We start from the raw sequence: 22,562 nt of genomic DNA, 5'->3' as shown, positions 1-22,562 counted from the left end.
ATCAACAAACTAGAGCAGCGTTGGACGAAGTGTATAAGCCTAAAAAAAGACTATGTTGAAAAATAAAAAAGGTTTACCCCAAAAAATTAAGTAGTTTTTATTTTTGCACGGACTTTTCAAAGGACCCTCGTATAATCAACTTTTATGAACAGTCATATCTAAATTAATCAAACGGTCGAATACCAAGCACATCCACTCATACAATCAAATTAAGATTTTTGTCTGTGTGAGGGGCTAATTCAAGGTTATGGCCACACAACAATAGATAAAAAATAAAAATAAATAAACCTATTCGAGGAGGTTATATCGTCAAAACTCCTGACACCGCTCTTTGAACTCCCAAGTCCTAGACATTCTCTTTCATCTAAGCCAGTTCTAGAATATAAAGATTCTTTAATATAAGATTAATATTCTACGTAATATAAAATAACGAAATATTAAAACAAAAAAATAAACCTTGTCCACATTTTTATATATGTTGTATAATAATTACAGTGTCTTTTTATAGGCGTAGCAAAAGATTTTTATCAAAATAAATTTGAATATTACGTGAACTGTATTAAATAAAAATAAAAAATTGAAGGGACACTGCATAACTCTTCGCCAGAGTTGGTTTACAGAGAAGTCAATTTCTCTTTTTCAAATCATAAAATTCTCTAATTATTTATTCTTTGTTTATTAATTTATTATATATTCGATCTAACCATAAAAAGAGGGGCATAACAGCAGGCTGTACATAGTCCATTAATGAAGACTTTTATGGCAGAAGACTGTAAATTCAAGAGACAATTCAAATTTCTCTTGTTACAGGACAACGCAGACCATTACCGGACTGTGAGCCGAAAGAAGCTCCTAGGAAGAGAAAATCTAAGGGCCCCATCAGCTGGATTTGAACCTGTGATCTTCGTGTCGGAATCCAGTATTCGCTAACCACTCAGCTAATCACTCCTCCACGATGTCCTAATTGTAGATTTCATCATGAATACTTCATTCAGATTTCTTTCTTCCTGTTTGCTTTCTTGATGAAAATCCACTACATCCTGTTACATAATAAAGGTCCTTCAGCTCCGACCAAATCCTCCATAGACTTCTCCCCTTCACTGATTCACAAATACGTCCGTGGTTTTCCCTAATCCAAACACAGAGGATCTCTCATAAACATCACTTGTCTGTCTACTGGATGCTAATAATAATCTTTGGATTATCAGTAAATAATGGCGACTTTTCAAGGCTATAAAGCGTAATAAACTTCGCAGGCTCACGTACCTATAAGCCTTCTTTGTTTAGACTTGTCTTGTGCAATGTGTGCATAATTTGGGAGCTGAAATTAACTATATATTCTAATCTGAGACTGCCTGAGGAACTTTTTTTGCGGACAGTGTTCTCTCTTTACAGACACCGAACAGTGAGCTGATAGTAGCTCCTGGTAGAGAAAAATCTAAGGAGCCAGCAGCTAGATTCGAACTCGAGATCTTCGCGCTGGAATCCAGTATAGGGTAACCACTCAACTAATCCGTATCTCCACATTTTATTAAGATTATTATTATATTTTTAATAAACCTTACAAATTTGTATTATTTACACAAAATGGCTAAAACTACATGTGAGAAAATCAAAATTTAACAATAATTAAGAGTAATATATAAATCATTTAGTAGAAACTATGGCAAATCACTGTTTAAGATTAGATGTGGAGTCCGCTATTAATTCCTCATTCAATTATTTTTATAGAAATGTAAGTATATTTGGTCTAGGTGAGGAATACGAGGTGTGGCTATTAAATAACGAAACCATTGCTGTAAAACATTGTATTTTAAATTTAAACATATTTAGTTATTATCACCTTCAATATACACCCCTCCCCTATCCCTACAACGCTCCATGCGAATTTACCATTGTTCGAAACAGTGCTGGAAGTCTTTTTCTGTCAGCTCCTGCATGACGCGTGCCGCTTTTTCTTTCACAGCTTCAAAGGGACTGAAATCGTGTTCCTTTTAATGCAGATTTGACTTTGGGGAACAGATAGAAAGTCACATGGGGCCAGGTCAGGCGAATAAGGCGGATGGCCTAAAACTGGGATGTTGTACTTGGCTAGAAACGTCTTGATGGAGAACCCATGACTTGTTCTTCCACAAATCGGGTCGTTTTTTACCTTACACTTTCACGGAGTTGAGCAAGCACCTCACGGTAGTAACATAATGTTGATTAATTATAATTGATATTTTCATCCGTTTTGGACGTGAAAGGGCGTCCCAGGCGGTCATCATCTCCGATGTCTTCTCGGCCATCTTGGAAACGCTTGAACCACTCAAAAGCTCGCGCACGTGATTAACATTTACCAAGTTTTGATGTGAAATTTCACGACAATTCATTGCTCTACTACATGTGTAGTATCATGTTTTCGGTAAAACGAAACTTAACACCTCTTACACAAACGACGGTTCCGGTCAGACAGATTTCTCTACAAACACGTGAGACGGCAGCAATCGAAAGAGAAGGCTTTACGCTGCATAGCTGTCGGTCGTTAGGATTTGGCGTATGCATAGTTCTTCTGTAGCAGCATCAGTCTCGTTATTTAATAGCCACATTTCGTATACCAGATTTAATGTTCATTTCAACAAGATCAAAGTTATAGCTCAAATCAGGTTAGCCAGTTCCAAATTCCCGACAATTTGGTGTATATATTTGATGTAAATAAATTTTGTATCTGTTTTAAATTGCGACAACCTGATTCTGTTACACATTTTTTACTGGAATGACCCAGTTTTAGGAAATTATATTTATTGAAGTATTTCAATCCCAACAGTTCTGAGGAAAAAATTAGTTGTTTACTTACTATTGATGCTATTCAAAAGGTTGATGATATTTATTTGTATACTTAAATCATTAAAATTAAGAGATTATCTTACAAATTAGGTTACAATTATGTTATTGTCTTATTATTATTATTTCTTTAAGTTCCATGTATTTCTTTTGTTTGTATTTTTTCTTATTTGATGTGAAATTTCTTTTGTGTAAAATGAGTACTCTAACTCTTTGCTACGATGTATTTCTAAAAGCAATAAATCGGATGTCATTGAATATTAAAGACAACCGTTCTAAAAACTTCTAACTTAAAAAGAAAATTTGGAATTTTGAAAATATAACCAATTTTTCCTAAGGAAAATTTGATTAGCGCAAATCTAAAAAAGATACGTCTGTGCGATGTCTTCTAAAGCAAAGTTTAGTGATGCGCAGGCTTGATACCAAGTGGTGGGAGAGAAATAGGATGGCAGGTAGTGGGGATAAGGTATGACAGAGATAGTAAAAGTTGGCAAGAAGAGGCGCTACCCCGATTGACCAAGTTCCCTATGTCTGATTAGAGTCTAGACTTAAGAGACCACACCACCATCTACTCCCCACTTAGTCGCTAACCTCCTCTCTTTATAACCAACTTATCTAACTATCTCTTTCACGCGCGCGCATCTTCTTCTTTGTAAAAAACTATTAATTATAGAACACAATTTTTCTCACGAGCATTAGCACCAAACCTTTGACAATACATTGGATAATAAAAAACTGGGCGGAGAAGATGCCAAACAAGTTGACTAGAAGAGAGTGTCATTGTCCGAAATTTGGCCTTTAATAAAATATGCCAACAGACTGGCCCATTCTTCGCCACAGCCTTTGAAACCTTTTTATCAAATATATACATTGATGTAGTTGTTAATGACCTTGAAGTATTAGTAAAAAGTGAAGTATAATTCTATTTTAAATTCTGAACAGCTGATAGTCAGGGTTACCACAATAAAATATTACATTCATTTCGTTATATTTATTTGCAGACCCTATCGTATTGATGCAACACTATAAAGGAAATCCTATCCCTTCTCTAAAATTGCTACAAAACGAATTCTCTTTAAAATCAATTTATTAAGATAAAGGTTTTAGATGAACGTGCATCAAAATGTAAATATTGAAGTTTAGAGAACATTCTCGAGTTTAATATATCTGAGAAAACCGCAAAAAAAAAAGGGCGGGTTAAAAGCGAGGCCCGCAAAGCAGAGATGTATTGAGTTCAATAGTTGAATACTGAGTTCAATTCCCGGTCTAGGCCTTGGATATTATTTATAAGTACATCGAATTTACCAGTCGCTTACGTCCACGACGGCACCTAAAAATGAAATAAAGCCCTTAAAAAAATAGGCCCTGCTTAACCTTCTTTTTTTTTTTTACTTTTATTGGAGTAAACCTCCAAAACATTCTCTTAGCGAAGCTCCTAGCTAGGAAACTGTTACAAATTTAGAATTTTACTCATTTGATTATTATCTAACACAGAAAAGGCACTCAAGAAAGTGTTGCTCCCCCAAAAATGTCCTTTATATTCATTTTTCTGAGAAAAAATTTTCAAATTGCGTATACCCAAATTCAAAAATTTATAACCTTCTGTTCGCTTATTGTTGGGTCCAATAGTGAAATCTAAAATATCAAATTTAAAGATCATGCTATTTTTCTTTTTGGAAAGATGTAGATCACATACTCAGATTAAAAATAGAAAATGTCAATGAAAGGTTAAACAAAATCTTTGCAAATTTTTAAAAAAAATAATAGCATAGGAAAGGGATTACTTAGATGTACGGTTAGCGTATTGGATTCCCACGCGGAGATCCTGGGTTCGAACCCCTTAGATTTTCTCTTCCTAAGCTTCTTACAGCTCACTGAAAGACAGTGTTGTCAGATGTTGGCACGTCTTAAGTCATAAAAAAAATAATAATTTTGTTTTACCCAAATATTTGGGAGTAGATTATTTAGTAGTACTTAAAATGAATAAAATTATTTCGAAGTTTTAAAATCTACTAACTTTTGAAGATCGCAGAAAAACTTATTGAACTCTACAATTACACCACTTCAATTTCCAAATAGCAACGTTCGCAAAAATGCAATTTATAGTAAAAATGTTTTGAGGTTACAACAAAAAAATTAGCGAATGACTGCATGTTCCTGTTAAGTATCAAAAAATAATAATAAAATACGAAAGATTGTATAAGGGAACTTAAATTTAATATACTCTTCAGAAAACACCAAGTATCCGACGTTAAAAGGTTTCGATGAAATGCCTAAATAAAGTAAATAAATAACTTCAATAATATAAATAACATGAATAAACTTCATCCATTTAAATATTGTGACGCTTCATTTTAAATTTTGCTAGTATAATCGTCATTAAACAAAATATATAAAATAAGCGATACACGCTATAAAACTTAAATCCTATACTGAAATGAATTGTTCTTATAATTTTACCTACCAACTGAGTAAAAAATCTTCATTCTTTGTTGATTGTATCCACTAAATAAAAGAAGCCCCCTTAACAAATCAGTCGTAAATGTTTTTTCTCCAGTACGAAGATTTAGATCAAATCGATTTTTTAGAGAATGTTTCTAGTAGTAAAATTCCAAAGTAAGGCATAAAGAGACGAGGTTCTATATCCTAATTAAATGGCGGCTAAATAGAAACAATTGGCGCAGCCAATCAGTTTTGAAAACAACGATACTGTAAGATACTATAAAGTACAAAAATATAAAAAATTAAGATTGTTAGATGCGGCCAAGTGCAACACTGGTGACTGAATGGCTGGCAGGAATTCACCTGAATGCGTACTGTGGAACAAGAGTCTGTTCGCTTATCCCCACTACGGGAACTCAATCCTACCATATCCCGTCAGTATAATAAACTGTTCCCGAACGGTTCCGATCTAACTAGTCCCCACCATTACTGGATCCAAACCACTCTCTCCTTCTTATGGTACTCTTTCAAATCTACATTCCCGTCAGGATTCCAATCATCGTCTTCCTTCTCATCTTTAGCATCAGCATTAGCGCTCCTAGTTGTCTCATTTTAAACTACGAACGTCACAAATTTTCTTTTTTTAGCGTTTGTAAAATGTATTTTATTATTAATAAAGTAATAATCTCTTGTTTATATTGTTTATGTTATTATTATGCCATTATATTTACTTGTTGACGAGTGTCAGCTTTGTTCCATGCGCAATTTGAGAGAAATTGAAAATATAATGCGAACTAATTTGTTTTTGTCATCTTACTTTATTTATAATTTTTAGGTTAAATATGTGGTTTTTTTTAATAGCTTCATCAACCAAAGTTCTGTACCAAAAGTGGACAAAGTACGCTACCTTGGTACTGTACCTAGAAGCAAACGGTTGACATGGAATCCCCATACTAGACTGAAAAGACTAGAAACTAACCAACGCTACAAACTTTTCGCCAGACTACTTGACATACGATCGAAACTCAATCAAAACAATAACAAAAGACTTCTTATACCTACTGTTACGGCAACCTATTTGGTCATAAGGCATCTATGTATTACTAAAGATGGCCTAATTACCTCTTCCATTGCTTCCATAATCTTCAAAACACCCTTCAAAAACAAAGTTAGAGCTAAGATTTACATCCTGCGTGTACTGCTTTTGCAACCTTCTATAAATAGCTGTTACGTTCTCTGCTTTCAAAAAAAAAAAAAAATTCGTCATTTCGATTTGCCTTTATTAATTATGACTCCGTTTTACTGTGTCAATGACTTCAACCTAGCCTGATAATATTAATTACTGTCATTTATTGCTTTATTTTTATCATCATTTTTTTTTTTATTTATTTATTCCATTTGGCGCCTCGATTGCAACATTAGCTCTTAGTTAAAGGGTCCAATATATACACTTAACTCCACACAAGTGCAGAAATAATGTTCTAAATAAAAGAATTCAGATTTCAATTATTATTATCATTATTTCTGTAAAACCCCAATGTATTATATATCGTACTAGTTCCACAGAAAATAAATAAAAGTGAACGAAACTAAACCTGTGTTGGTGTCTTGTTGCTAGGCGATATTCCCGCTTAATGGATCATGTGTTAGAAATGCGCGCCTTTCTTGTATAAGTTCCCGCCTAAAACTCCCTCTCATATAGTACAATAATAATCTTGGTAATTTGTTTCTCTTCTCCCGCCTAATATATACAATTATCCACAAAGATAACTTGTTATCTATATCTTGATGACCGAGTTATTACATATCTTTTATTTATTTTTGTATCATATTTCATCAACTTTTTTGTTATTTTATTATTTAGAGATTACCTAATACTTTGTTAACAGAACACTAACCTCCTTTAAATTCTAATTTAAATAATTTATTTTTATTTTTTGGTTTTCTTTATTTTCAAGCTCATGTAAGGAAAATTTCTTACTTTATTTCGGATTTCTCTGTAATATTTTTATTTCAAGTTCTGAGATTAGTTTAATTTCCGAATTTAAGGCAAGCTTTAAGTTCTTCAAAGTAAACAAAAACTTCCACAATATTTCCCACTTATGTTTATTTTTTATACGTAGTCATTACCTTATATAGTTCTCCCCAAATTTACCAATTTAATATATTAATTTCATACATTCTTCGTTTCTTCACACTTTAACTCAAATATTTTCATTGGTTTGATATATCATAAGCGATAAATTATTCACAAACTCAGCAGCCAATCAAATTCACCGTACAGTGATTTTTAACCAATCAGGTTTTAACCAATCAGGGCGAATCACAGAGATAGTTCAGCATCAGGAGTCCATTAATCAGCTGATATTACTGTTAGGTTATTCCTCCCATAACAGTTGTCATTTATTGAACATTATTTATTTATTTTTTTTTGGACATAACTGTATAGAAATTTACAACAACTGGCACAATTGCCCTTTATTTTCGAGTAAAGCAAATGACTGAATGTGATTTGAGAGGAGTTACTGCCTACATACATATCAGTGGCTCTCGAATGAGAGTTGAGATTTAATTTTAAAACTGTCCGGTAGGACAGTTGTATAAGGGTTGATCGTCAAAAACTGCACGAAAAAGCGTAACGTTGAAAAACACCCAACTTTGACAATTTTTTTCTCTTTTTCTATAAAAGATAAAATTCCCAAATTTTCTTTAAAATAAAGGGCAAACCCTCCTTTATAAATGTAATTTTTTTGCAACAACCTAGATCTAATAGGTTTTGAGAAAAAAGTTGCTGAAATTAATTATTAGATATGTACGTAAAATAAGTCTCTCTAGGCCTTTAATGTTAGTAAACACACTGAAGATGTTGTATCATTTTTCTTGCAACCGCTGTCTTTTAGGAGAACGCTCCTCATGATCAGGAAACCGTCCTATTTCCAACATACAAATAGCACGTGATGCCAAGTCTGCAAAGAAGAACTATCAAAAATATTGCATACTGGTCTTTCAAAATTTTGAAGCGGTTCAAGTATTCCCATTTCTGCTATAACCTACGTCACTTTTATATTAATAATTCCAATGTTAGACTTCTTCTTTTGACCGAAAATTGGTAGGCTATCTGTCTGTTTTGATTTTTCCATAATTTCTGATTTTCTTGAAAATTTTTACAAGTATTTACTGCAAATTTACTGTATATATATGAAATAATCGTAGATATATTTATCATTTATAGCAATTCATTTTTTTGCGGCCATTTATTACGGAGGAATTGAGAGGAGCCTTCCCTGTAAGGTTATAATTTCGGTTTAATCTATGTATTTATTTATGTTGTAAAAACATTGGCCACTGCTTAAATTTATAAGTTAGAATCTTTTAGAGTAAGAGATAGTAATGTAAGTGTTTACATTCTCTTACTTCTCCCATCAGGAAGCAGTATTTTTCAGTAATTAAGTGAATCTCAGATTCAGATTTTAACACGTGGTTATATTATATATTGGTTAAGATCACTAGAATCAATGAATTCCTTAATTTTTGTTTTTAATTGTAATAAGTATAACTTACTTGCAGTTATACTTTACATTTATATAGTTGAATGGGGAACAAAATTGAAGCGACTTGAAGTTCCTTGAAGGGCTCCTGACCTGGCAAGTAATGATGGGAAAAGTTAACCTTAAAAAAAAGGGTTGTTCCTATTAGTGGTAAAAATGTATGTTTGTTTTTTTGTAAGCCTTCCCTTTCGGTAACCTTCATCATTAATTATTTGTTTTGAAAATAACAAACAAAATAATAAATAAAAAAAAAAAGAAAAATCAGAAATGACTGCCTGACTTGATCACACTTTCTTTTTCTTGTGAAGTTCAACATTACTTTTCAATTACGATGAATTTATATGATCAATTTCCTTAATTAGCTAATAAAGCAGAAATACATAAAGTTTTACATTTTATATTATTTATTTATTTATTTTTATTTTTTTATACTGCCGACAAAATCAGAGAGGAAATACAGGAGATAAGTTCCTCCTGATTATTCACTGGTGACTTTATATATGAGGTTTGACAGATTTAACTATCATGTTCCATGAATTCTGTCTGATGGTATTTTATTTATTTATTTATTTTTACGAAATAAATTATTTATCGCATTATTTGTTTTATTGTATTTTAATAATTTCTGTATTTTTTTTTATCATTCTCTGCATAGAGATACAAAGGCTATTTATATTTTTTGATATGATTTCAAGTTTATAATTTCATTATCTTTATTTCTGTTTTTTTGACATTTTAGCCTTATTAAATCATCTCTTGATTGGCTTGGAGTATTTAGTTGTGTTAAAAAAAGAATTGAGCAATTACTAGGCTAGGCATTAAATTTTTTTGCGAGATTTTGTTTGAGAAAATCAAAAAGAGAAATGCAAATCCAAATTTGGGAGGTAACTTTTGATTTAGTGATTTTGCCAAAAAGCTTTATTGTTAGTTCCTTCATCTTTTTTGTCTCTTTCCATTTATCTGAATTCCTGATTTCAACTTACGCTGTTTAGATAACTCACCGCTCTTGCTGAGAGATTTGATGAATGTAAATTTTCTAACAAAAAGGTTCATTGTTTTTGTAGATTAAGTCTGGATCAAATAGTACATTTTTTAAATTTATACATATTTAGTTATTATCAAAACGCTCCATGCGGATTTACCATTGTTCGAAACAGTGCTGGAAGTCTTTTTTTGTGAACTCCTGCAGGACGCGTGCCGCTTTTTCTTTCACAGCTTCAACGGACTGAAATTCGTGTTCTTTTTAATGCAGATTTGACTTTGGGCAACAGACAAAAGTCACATGGGGCTAGGTCAGGCGAATAAGGCGGATGGCCTAAAACTAGGATGTTGTACTTGGCTAGAAACGTCTTGCGACAGACAATGCAGTGTGAGCCCGGCGCGTTGTCTTGATGGAGAACCCATGATTTGTTCTTCCACAAATCGGGTCGTTTTTTTCCTTACTCTTTCACGGAGTTGAGCAAGCACTTCACGGTAGTAATGTTGATTAATTATAATCGATATTTTTATCTGTTTTGGACGGAAGGGCGACCCGGGCGATCATCTTGGAAACGCTTGAACCACTCAAAAACTCGAGCACGTGATTAATATTCATCGCCATAAACTTCTGTTAATAAAAGATAAGTTCTAGTAGCGGTTTCACCAAGTTTTGATGTGAAATTTCACGACAATTCGTTGCTCTACTACATGTGTAGTATCATGTTTTCGGCAAAACGAAACTAACACCTCTTACACAAACGACGGTTCCGGTCAGACAGATTTCTCTATAAACACGTGAGACGCTGCAATCGAAAGAGATGGCTTTACGCTGCACAGCTGTCGGTCGTTAGGATTTGGCGCATGCATAGTTCTCGTATACCATCAGTAAATTTGATGAGTATGATGAACTGGTGCGGGAGGAGAGCAGGAGGAGAGAAACTACCCAGAGATAGCACTCTCTATAGGAGAGAGCAGGATGTGGGGAGGAAAGTATGATGAACTGGTGCGGGAGGAGAGCAGGAAGAGAGAAACTACCCAGAGATAGCACTCTCTATAGGAGAGAGGAGGATGTGAGGAGGAGAGAGTGATGAACTGGTGCGGGAGGAAAGTAGGAAGAGAGAAGCTACCCAGCGGTAGCACTCTCTATAGGAGAGAGGAGAATGTGAGGAGGAGAGAGGAGTGTGTGAGGAGAATAGAGAGATGAACTGGTGCGGGAGGAGAGCAGGAGGAGAGAAACTACCCAGAGATAGCACTCTCTATAGGAGAGAGGAGGATGTGTGGAGGAGAGTATGATGAACTGGTGCGGGAGGAGAGCAGGAGGAGAGAAACTACCCAGAGATAGCACTCTCTATAGGAGAGAGGAGGATGTGAGGAGAGAGAGTGATGAACTGGTGCGGGAGGATAGTAGGAGGAGAGAAGCTTCCCAGCGGTAGCACTCTCTATAGGAGAGAGGAGAATGTGAGGAGGAGAGAGGAGTGTGTGAGGAGAAGAGAGAGATGAACTGGTGCGGGAGGAGAGCAGGAGGAGAGAAACTACCCAGAGATAGCACTCTCTATAGGAGAGAGGAGGATGTGTGGAGGAGAGTATGATGAACTGGTGCGGGAGGAGAGCAGGAGGAGAGAAACTACCCAGAGATAGCACTCTTTATAAGAGAAGAATTACGTTCAGATCTTCAGTCTGCGAGGTGGATTGTTAAGAGGATTGTCAGAGGAAGCGAGAGACAGTACATACTAGAGGATTAGAGCTAGTCGAGAGAGCAGTATGGAATTTTTGGAATTTAGTCTTGGCGAGTTGGTCTATAAAGAGAATGTTGAGGTCGGTGTGAAGGGTGAGTTTAGCCACTGTAGAAAGGAGCGTCAGCTATCTGTCGGAGGAGTTTTTAGTCTGAAATGTCTGTACAGTCCGTATGTTTGTAGGTTTGGCTGAATCCCACAGCTCTAGTCCGTAAGTCCACATAGGTTTGAGAATAGTACTGTATATTAAGCGTTTGAGTTCTATGGGCAATTTGGAGTGTCGTCCAAGTAGTCTGTAAAGCAGTTTCGCTCGTTTCGTCATTGTTTGTTGACATCGTCTAAAATAAATAAATCAAATCTTTGGTTTAAAAGCCTTTTAAGGCACCTTAACTCTTCAAACAATTTACTGTTCCAATTACTATCATATGTCCAGAAACCAAAAATGGTAATAAATAAAATGAATGAAATTTACATCGACTTCATTTATTTTTATGATTTAAGGCGCAACAACATCTGAGGTTATTGGTGCCCGGAGCTTTTTTCAGTGCACTTCCGGCCTCACCGGACAATGAGCTACAAGAAGCTCTAAGGAAGTGAAAAATCTAAGGAGCCAGCAGCTGGATTCGAACCCGTGATCTTTGCGTGGGAATCCCTTACGCTAACCCTATAGCTAATCCCTTCCCTTGACTACATATTGTACGAATGAATGGATCCCCTGGCTTGTATTAAAGCGGAAAGTTATTTATTTTTTTAAAACCTACGCAGCGTTAAGTAATGTAACAAGAAACACACTACATATTTTTTCCACTTGTCTGCCAGAATAATTCCATGTTTGTATTACATTCTTATCAAATATTGACTTATTTCTCTATCGATAACAGTTCAGTCCGTTATCATTTTATAAAAATTTTAAATTTTTTGTAAGGATAAGGATTTTTTTTTTTTTCTTCAATTTATGGTTTAAGTTTTACGCAATTTATTCACTATGTTTTATTCACTGCCTCCTAAATAGTTGATTAGAAAGTCTAAAGAGAATATTTATATAGAACCTTTTGCTAAAAACATGGCAATGCTAGAAAAAACTTATATTGATATCTGAAAATAGGATCCATAAATTGTGTTACGTTCATGATATTTGATAAATGTACTTAGTTTTCAACTAGCAATAATCGCACCTCAGGAAACCTTCACTGGTTACGATATTGCCACTCGCAAGGTAAGGTTAGGTTAGGGTACCTTATAACAGCGTTAAGGAAATGGCTCTTTAATCTATAGCAGCGGTTCCCAACCTGGGGTACGCGAAAGATTGTTTAGGGGTACGCAAAAAAAAAGTGCTTTGCTTGTAGCAGCACTTATGGTGGCTAAGTCAAGATCTAGGTAGGCTAGAGTTATTCGACGTTTCAGATCATCGACTGAAGCCACGGGATTAAGGCTACTTTACACTTAATTTTTTTAGGTATCCCCACAAAAAAAATTAGTCCATTTGGGTTAAGTCTGGAGATCGAGGTGGCCATTGGATGGGACAATGCACTTTCATGGAAATTTCTGTCCAGGTAACCTCGAACCACTCTCGCATTATGTGCCGAGCAACCATCTTGTTGAAAATACATATCTAGCCGACGTCGTAGAGGAACATCTTCAAGCAGAACTGGCAAAATGTCTCTTAAAAAAAAGTTGGATACCTTTCACCAGTTAAGTTCTCTCTGTAGAAGTATGGGCCGTTGAGTTGATTTCCTAAAACTTCACACCAAACGTTTATAGAAAAAACAACCTGAACGTCGAATAACTCTAGCCTGCCTAGAACATGACTTCGCCACCATAAGTGCTGCTACGAGCAAAGCGTGGGAGTCCAGAGTTTTGGCTTGTCTATCCGTTGATTGTGCCCAGTTTGAACAGATTCTTTGAAAAAATTAACGTAATTTTGACAGTAAACTGTTTGTGTTTCATATTTTAAATTACCATATCTTTTGAAAAACCTAACCGATTTCAAAAAAAATTTTTTGGTTGTTTTTAGAAGCTCAAATACTACAAAAATATGCAACAAAAAATATAAAGTTCCATTTGAAAAACAAAAGTTGGATGCTGTATCTCGAGATACAGGGGTTTAAAAAAATGGGTCAATCACTGAAAATAAACTAGACTAAAAATGATTAAATACGTGTTTTTTATTTTTTCGAAATTTCCCGCCGTTTAAAAGAAAGTGGGTGGAGCATATAACTCTGGTCACCCTGTATACCCGTATATATATATATATATATATATATGTGTGTGTGTGTGTGTGTGTGTGTGTGTGTGTGTGTGTGTGTGTGTGTGTGTGTGTGTGTGTATGTGTAGTTATCAGGGTTGAAGTAAAGGTAAGTTGATCCTTAAACCTTCAAGATCTCCTCAGTCGTGGGAATAAGGATGGAATTGGCCTCTGGATGTAGTTATCCCTTACAGCCGGCTCCCACTAAGAACTCTAGAGTCCAGACTGAGTTGTTTCATCACAGGGCGTGCTGCAGGATCGCTAATGAAGGAAGCTGTATAGATCTAATTGAAGGACGCAGTACCTAGTTGTATATTTTGCAGTGCCAGTTTGGTACTTTTTTAAAAAAAACAAAGAGGATAGTTAAAAAACACAAATCAATTTAAGAATAATTAAAATATCATATGTCTCGATTACACATTCAACTTTGAATCATATGTTCAGTAATATAAAAATAAAGGACATTATCTAAAATTAATGTGTTTGTCCTTCCTCAGTTATTAACAGACTAAATTTAATCTTATCGCACAATATTATAAAATTTGTCCCATATCAATATTCTTTTATTAGTTATTTATTTATTTTATTTTTCCTCGGTGGCTCTGATTATAATTCATTCATTAAAAAATGATTATCACGTTTTATATGAATTACGTGAGGAATTTTAATTGCTTTATTTTCTAAATTAATTAACAAAATGATTATAAGAAGTCAGCTGATTTGATTTTCAATTGCTCTAATTTTAGAAAAAAAATTCAGACTTCTGCTCAATTATTGGATACCTGGGAAAACTGCGAGAAAAACTACGAGAAAAACGAGTATACTTTTCATACAATTTTATTTTTACATGAAAGCCTGAACCTTAATCTACTTTTCTACATAATTACCACTAATATTAAGGCACTTATCGTATCCTACAACCACCTTTTTGAATTCCATCCTTAAGGAAGTATGCCAGTTGATTTGACAACCACTGCAACACGTTCGTTTTGACCTCATCTTTGTCGTCGTTGTGGCCAACCCCAGATGCATCTTCGAATGCAGAAACAGGTATTAAGGCACTGGGCGCTGCTAGACAAGAACTATACGGAGTGTGATCTAGTTGTTGCCATCCAAATGATCCAACAGGCCTTCTATGGACAGGTTATTGTCTTGAAGCAAAACGATCATCTTTGCTTTAGCATGTGACTCCTTTTGTTTTTGCACGGCGCTTTATGTTGCAGCAGCAATTTATTGTGTCACCATTTCTTGGTCAGCTCTTGCCCACAAGAACAAGAAGTGCACACAGAACATATAAATGGTTGGCACATAAGACGTACCGCTCTACTTAAACGTACAACTTCCAGGAACTCTTCTTTATCATCTGCAAGACTGAAACAGATACCACAAAAGAACAGATATCATCTCATTCAAAGCATTTTCCAATGTTTTCAGTGAATGCCTCGTTAGCTGCGGTGACATAATCAACTATTAAACTTCTTTAGTTGTTGATAATTTTTTAGCTGTAAGTACTCACGAAATGATGGTTGAGTTGGTAATCTGTTGCCGCTCAGAATTGGCTATTAGTCATAATGATTGATGTGTCCATTTGTTTCCAAAAATATTTGTGGATGACGACAAAAGATGTCCCCTCTACTTTTTCCCACTCTGGATGAGTTGAAATAAAATTGTTAGACCTCAAAAAACTAAAAATATCTTCTAATTCAGAATTCCAACAAAACACTCAACCTTCTTTATAATGTATAAGACACAGTACTGTACATTATGCTGAAGTACGAAAGAAGGGTATGTACGAGGGTCGTTTGAAAAGTCCGTGCAAAAATAAAAACTACTTAATTTTTTGGGGTAAACCTTTTTTATTTTTCAACATAGCCTCCTTTTAGGCTTATATACTTCGTCCAACGCTGCTCTAGTTTGTTGATCCCTTCCGAATAATAGGATTTGTCCAAGTCTGAAAAATAGCCATTCGTTTCTGCAATCACCTCCTCGTTTGATAAAATATTTTTCCCGCCAGCCATTTCTTCATATTGGGGAACAAATAGTAGTCCGAGGGAGCCAAGTCTGGAGAATAGGGAGGATGTGAAACGAGTTGGAACCCTATTTCCATTAATTTTGCGACCACAACTGCTGAGGTGTGAGCTGGTGCGTTGTCGTGATGGAAAAGGACTTTTTTGTGGGCCAATCGTGGGCGTTTTTCTTGCAGCTCGGTTTTCAAACGGTCCAATAACGATAAATAATATGCACCTGTAATAGTTTTACCCTTTTCCAGATAGTCGATGAGGATTATTCCTTGCGAATCCCAAAAGACAGTCGCCATAATCTTTCCGGCCGAAGGAACGGTCTTCGCCTTTTTTGGCGCAGATTCCCCCTTGGTAACCCATTGTTTAGATTGTTCTTTGGTCTCAGGAGTGTAGTGATGTATCCATGTTTCATCCACAGTGACGAAACGACGCTTAAAGTCATGCGGATTCTTCTGGAACAGCTGCAAACCGTCCTTGCAACACTTCACACGATTTCGTTTTTGGTCAAGAGTGAGCAATCGCGGCACCCATCTTGCGGATAGCTTTGTCATGTCCAAATGTTGATGCAAAATATTATGTACCCGTTCATTCGAGATGCCCACAGCACTAGCAATCACACGCACCTTCACTCTTCTGTCATCCATCACCATATCATGGATTTTATCAATGGTTTCTGGAGTAGTAACCTCAACAGGGCGTCCAGAACGTTCAGCGTCACTTGTGCCCATATGGCCACTCCGAAAATTTTGAAACCACTTATAAACTGTTCTAATCGAAGGTGCAGAGTCACCATAATGTTTATCAAGCTTCTCTTTAGTCTCCTGAGGCGTTTTGCCTTTCATAAAGTAGTGTTTAATCGACACACGAAATTCTTTTTCGTCCATTTTTTGAAAATCACTCGACTTCTCGATTCAAACGAATGCCAAACACAAAAGAAATAGACTGATCTGGCTGAAACTTGGTGTGTGTTCTTCCAAGAGATGCTGCTAACTGAACATAACCTCGATACGCGCCAGTGGTGCTATCTCTCTGACTTTGCACGGACTTTTCAAACGACCCTCGTACTACCATATTCGCTCTAAACTGAATCGAATTGTCCTAAAAATATTTAAAGTGAATTATTAGAGCTATTTTTTAGATAATCTTAGATCAAATCAGTACAGTGGCATTCCCAATAGAGGTATTTAATAACTAAGATACAGGGCGATCTCCTGAGGACCAAATAAATGTTTAATTTCAGATTCCGATTTTTTTCACACACCTAAACTACTATCTTTAAAAAACTATATCGTGCTCACAAAACTCATAATGGATATTATCGATTAAAAAAAAATCGATTTTGAAAATTTAGCAACATCGTTGTACTTTCCTTATCTGCTAAAGCAAATAAAAATACACTTCGAACGTAATTGTATAAATCAGGTCCACAATAACTGAGCGGTTAAGGGCGAGGCCTTTAAAGCTAGGATGTATTGTGGTAATGGGTTCGAATCCCAGTTTAAACCTTAGATTTTATTTAATGGTAACACATGAAATTTAAATTAAATAAGTTTTGCTTAGACGTAAAGCCCGTCTGAAAAAAAAATAGGCATCACGTTATTGTGTAAATAATAACTCAAATAACTAGCATTATAGCTGTTAAAGTGATATGCAACATGAGATTCTGTATCTTTTCTTCATTTAAAAATAATAGCCTTCAAAATTCAAGAGGCTGTGCAATCCAGTTTTATCCCAAGACAACACTAATTCAGTATTGTGTATAAACCAGGGCAGAAACGGACCATTTTTTGTAAATACTTAAAAAATCAATTAGGTAAATTAAGGCCAATAGCATATATTAATGTGAACGGAAAAATTTGGAGTAGGTGAGAGAGGGGCACCTTTGAACAGTTTCAATTTCTCGCCAAATATTTAAAACATTTATGATTGGTAATTTTCTCCACATGTTGTGGTAGACCTGCTGTATAATTGACAGAGTTACCCTTCCGTTTTCATTGTTTGGTAAAGTCCAGAATTGAAGAATGTTATATTTTGTAAGGTGGAAGTAAAAAATTTTGTTGCAGCTTTGGGAAGTGTATTGTGAAGATTGTAGTGGACAAGGTGTAAGTATTGTTAGTCCATATTACCATTTGGAATTCGTATTTTTAAATCTAGTATTTACAAAAGACTATTTGCTTGCAAAAAGTGTTGGATATTATATTTTCTTTTATAGAAGGAGAGGGGCACCACATTTCAACATCACAGTCAAAATGTGCCCTACCGACCTGCAAGTTTGTGACTTTTTTTTTTTGTTTAATCGCAGAGAAGGGGCAAGTGGTCCTCGAACCTACATTAAGAAGCGCAACAAACCGAATATTTTGTTCAAACTTCCTTAACCCATCACACTTCGGCTACAACATCCCGAACTGAGTCATTCTTGATTTTTGAACTAGATTTCAGTGGTTTAAGAGAGAAAGTAATGTAGTAGTGAGAGAAATAACTGACAGAAGGTAGATTTAGAGTAAAGTAATATCATTTCTTTCTATTTTATATTGTGTTCAAAGCTAAAACGTTTTTAAATTAAAAAAATATAAATATTATGTAAAGTATCAACTGTTTATTGATATAGCTCTGTTAAGAAGACTTGAAAGTTGTAGAAAACAAAATAAAAAGGTTCAATAATACGATTCTGGGCACTCTGTAACAGAAAATGTAAATTCTGTTCAAATGTGCCCCCTCTCCACCATACGTACATTTAAAAAAATTGAAATTTAAAGAAAAGTTTTTTTAAAAAAAAATAGTACGAACAAATAGAAAACAATTTAAAAATTTAACTTACCTACTCAATATTTCACAACAAAACAAAAATTCTTCTTAAATATAAAATAGCTGATATTGAATTAGGTAACCAAATTAAGATTAGGTAGTTTGTTAGGTAAACTTAACCTTAATTAGTTTATATCAGTTAGAGAATATTTACCAGCGAACACTCATTTTGTTGATAACAATACTTTTAGAGAGAGAATTGTGGTTTGTAGTAGGGGAAGGTTAATAAGTATTGTGTTCCCGCGCCCGGGAGAAATACTTGACAGTAAGTTTTCCCGCCTCCTAGCGGGGAGATACAGCACGGTCCTGTTCTAAACCACACAATTACACTCACACGTTATACAAAAAGATAAGTGTTTACTGTCATACACACGCACAAACATATATAATTCTACTTCATATCTCTGTAAAGTTCGTTATCTATTTTTGTTACTTCATTTCTGTATAAACTGGGAATGCCATGATAAATATTGTACATCTAATTATAAATATGACGTAATTAAACTGATACTGTACACATATTTGTATATTGCGTTTGTTAAGTTTGGTTAAAAAAAATATATATTTGGAGAAAAATAGTCAACAATTTTTGTTAACTTTAAGAGTTTGTCTTGGAAAATATATTATATTAGCCGAAATACTAGTCACGATCAAATTTTTTTTAAAGTCGGCGGCTAGCTCTAGTGATGAATTTAAAAAAAACTACTCTGTAACCTTCTTTCTATGAAACATGATTCGCATAATTTTTGTAAAATATGTTTTAAGGGAGACTAGAAGTTAATTTAATTTAATTTTATTTTTGAAAGGTTACCAAAATAAATTATTATTTATCTTCTAACGATGACCTATCAATTGATTTTAATGATTTGCGGAATTATATTAAAACTATACTTTTTCTAAATCATTTTGTAGTAAAATATATTTGCTAGACGTCTTCGTCCACAACACTTAATTGGTAGTTGGAAAAAAATAACCACTACTTTCAAACTACTTTACAACAATTTATTTAATTTTACAGGTAGGTACATATAATTCCGATATTTAGAATACTTTGTTGTGAGAAGTTTTTACTGATATAATATAAATATGCGATATTTTTTAACAAGTTAAGCGTGGAATTTAGTTTTAAAAACCCCCGCACAGTGTGCGGAATTAAAATGAGACAATGACAATGACGCAGGGCAAAACAACTAAAAGTTTACGTCATAATATAGTCACTGCAAACGACTTTTTCTGCAATCTCTGGGGCTTGAGATTACAGAGCATTCTGGGCTCATTCAAAATCTTGTACCGCTTCACGTATGCATTGCTCTAGTTAACTAAGAGCTTATACAAGGTAGAAAAGAGCTTTTGAATTCTGTGCAAAATGAAATCATGCTCGTACAGAGGTCTGAATCTCTATCTAAGGTAAAAACGGACATTGCACAAGGGTTGAGAGCTTCTATTTGTGTGCGTAATTTCCCAATCTCTAATACGGTGACCATACATGTACCAACCACTTATCATTTGGCTGGCTCCCACCAAAAAAAATACGTGGCAGTTCTATTGGTAAGATAAAGGAAATATCCCACCAAATAATATTCTTATGGTATTTTATTAAAATTTCGAGTTTTTATAGTTAATGGCAATATTATATTTTTCATAAAGAGTATACACGTCGAACGCACCGTATCAGTGATTTGGTTTGACGTGTATACACGTCGAACGCGCTTAACTGGTTAAATAAACTAAATTTATTTATATCTCATAGTGTCTAATATGCATGAAGGGTAACAGATTGCACAAGTATTTGTTTACTGCATTGGGTATGCTGTCATTGGAGGCTGACTTTACTAGCTAAGGCATCTCATTTCTTGAATCCAACGTCTAAAAACCTTGTAAATAAAAAATCTCATCAACGACTTTAAGAATCTTTAGTTCAAGTTGCTATTAAATCTTTCGAATGAAAGGATATCATTCTTTGAAGTGCATTATATTAACGCTACTAACAAAATTCATCTTAGATTCTAACAAATTCTCAGTTCGTTAAATTAAATTATTTATTCTATTAAATAGAAAGTAAATAATAATAAACAGTTAATTAAACTTCAATGAATCATTAAATGACGTAACAAAAAAATAATAATAATGCGCATCTTGTTTATAGAAGGATAGCAACAAAAATGACCCGGTCAATACATAAATATTGGTAACATTTATTATAAGAGCAGCTGAAAAGGTTATGGGAGTTTGTGGTTAAGGTCTTCCAAACAATACGTATTAAATGATGCGTTTATTACGCTTATGTATTTAATAAATTGAATTTATACGAAGAATATTTTATGTTTAAAAAATAAATAAAGCATTGGTATAATCATATGTTTTAATTTCCCCCACTCATGGACTATTCACTTGTCAATAGACTTCCTTAATAAATCAGCTGATTATCACATGTTTTAATTTCTATATGGGCTATTATACAAGTCAAAAGTTCACTTTTAATAGTTATATTAAATAACAAAATTAAAAATATACTTTCATTGTTCACTTATCCTTTGATTAATTATTAAAATAATTATTCCATAACTTGAGTTGTAATTGATAAAATTTTGTTTTGTTTTTCTTGTTTATATACACATAAACTAAAAGAGAAGACTCGTATGTCTTATTTTGTAATTAGTATGGAAAACTTACATAATTACCCGCATTTTATTAATGGTGCACAAAAGAAATATTTTGACTATGATAATATTGTCTAAAGTTGTTAAATCATACTTAATTTACGTTGTTTGTTTTAGTGGCGTGAATTTCAAGTTATCGCATATAGGTTATTTCAATATTTTATTATGTGTACATTTGTGGATGCATGTTCTCACGCATATCTTTTTATTTTTATTGATAAAGAATTTTTGCTGGTTACTATAGTTTCCTTCCGGCATTGTTAACTTGGTTTTTAGAAAGTTAAGGTTATAAAATTCTATACCTATTCAAATTATAAGTTTCTTTAAAAATGTAATTTTTATAGTCATTAATCTAATAAAACGTGGCTAGAAAATGGATTGGCAGGAAAATTATGTTTTTTTTTAGTCCATCACTCTTGGAACAGACAACTCAAAAACAAATTAAGTTTATCCTTTTATGTATTTGTGGTGCAAATAAAAGAATGCGACAGTATTATCACAAGTTTTTTTGTGTTCTCACCGTTACAGACAATATTTCAATCACCAGATATTGAGCTCCTAAATAATAAGCTTCTAAATAATAAGCTCCTAAATACTAAGCTCCTAAATAATAAGCTCCTAAATAATAAGCTCCTAAATAATAAGCTCCTATAAAGAAATCTAAGTGCCAGCAGCCTGTTAAGAACCTAATTATTGTTATAGTCACACAAAGAAATGGTGTACGGTACACCAGATTTCAGAGCACTGCCTTAAAGTGATGTTTTTAAGAGAGAACACTGCCTGGAAGCTGTTAGAATTCTAGTCTAGAATTTACTTGTCACCTACGTACGTAATGTGGGCTGATATGGGAGAGCTCTTAGAAGGATTCAATCCCAGCAGCGAAGACCTGTGGTAACTGTTCTGATGGTCGGCCTTTCTTTCCGAAACTGGATGGTGTCAGCATTGGATCGGGACAACTGGCAAACTTTGATAGAGGAGTGGCCAAGATTCGCGCAAGCGAGTTGTAGCGCCAGTTAAGAAGCCTTTCTTTTTACGGCTACTACAGCTTGTGGACTAAGTTATTTAGAACCTACTGATAGCCTTGGAAGTACCTCTCAAGAGTAAGGATCGTAGAAATAGATTATTGGAGGAGATGCATTGGAAGTACGCGAAAGGTCAGTATGAAAAATGTTAATATAAGGCAGGAAATGGTGGCAGTAACGGAAACAATGGTGGATGAAATAAGAAAGAGGAAGATGATTGGACCCCCAGTGAAATCAAAGAAGGGTGAAGAAATGAATGCAAGAATACTAAATGAGAGAAATCAG

At 34.3% G+C, this 22,562-nt stretch overlaps 1 long non-coding RNA gene and 1 pseudogene across 2 annotated transcripts; both read right to left on the bottom strand.

Annotated features, from left to right (window-relative positions):
* Positions 1–12,616: 12,616 nt before the first annotated feature.
* On the bottom strand, positions 12,617–12,743 carry LOC141461532 (U4 spliceosomal RNA; annotated as a pseudogene).
* Positions 12,744–14,578: 1,835 nt separating this feature from the next.
* Positions 14,579–19,831, bottom strand: LOC141460993 (uncharacterized). Of its 2 annotated transcripts, none has more exons than XR_012462454.1 (3): positions 18,609–19,831; positions 15,286–15,454; positions 14,579–15,140 (listed from the first exon to the last, which is right to left on the bottom strand). It is a non-coding gene; the product is annotated as an uncharacterized lncRNA (long non-coding RNA). The 2 variants fall into 2 exon arrangements; XR_012462453.1 differs by having other exon boundaries at positions 14,581–15,140; positions 15,286–15,416; positions 18,609–18,952.
* Between the last annotated feature and the right edge of the window lie 2,731 nt (positions 19,832–22,562).

The sequence above is a fragment of the Rhodnius prolixus genome, unplaced genomic scaffold, assembly GCF_049639745.1.
Source record: "Rhodnius prolixus isolate KJV_2025 unplaced genomic scaffold, Rpr scaffold_6, whole genome shotgun sequence".
In the NCBI taxonomy this organism is placed as follows: Eukaryota; Metazoa; Arthropoda; class Insecta; order Hemiptera; family Reduviidae; genus Rhodnius; species Rhodnius prolixus.
The sequence above is the reverse complement of the archived record's forward strand: the minus strand, read 5'-3'. Positions and strand labels throughout refer to the sequence as shown.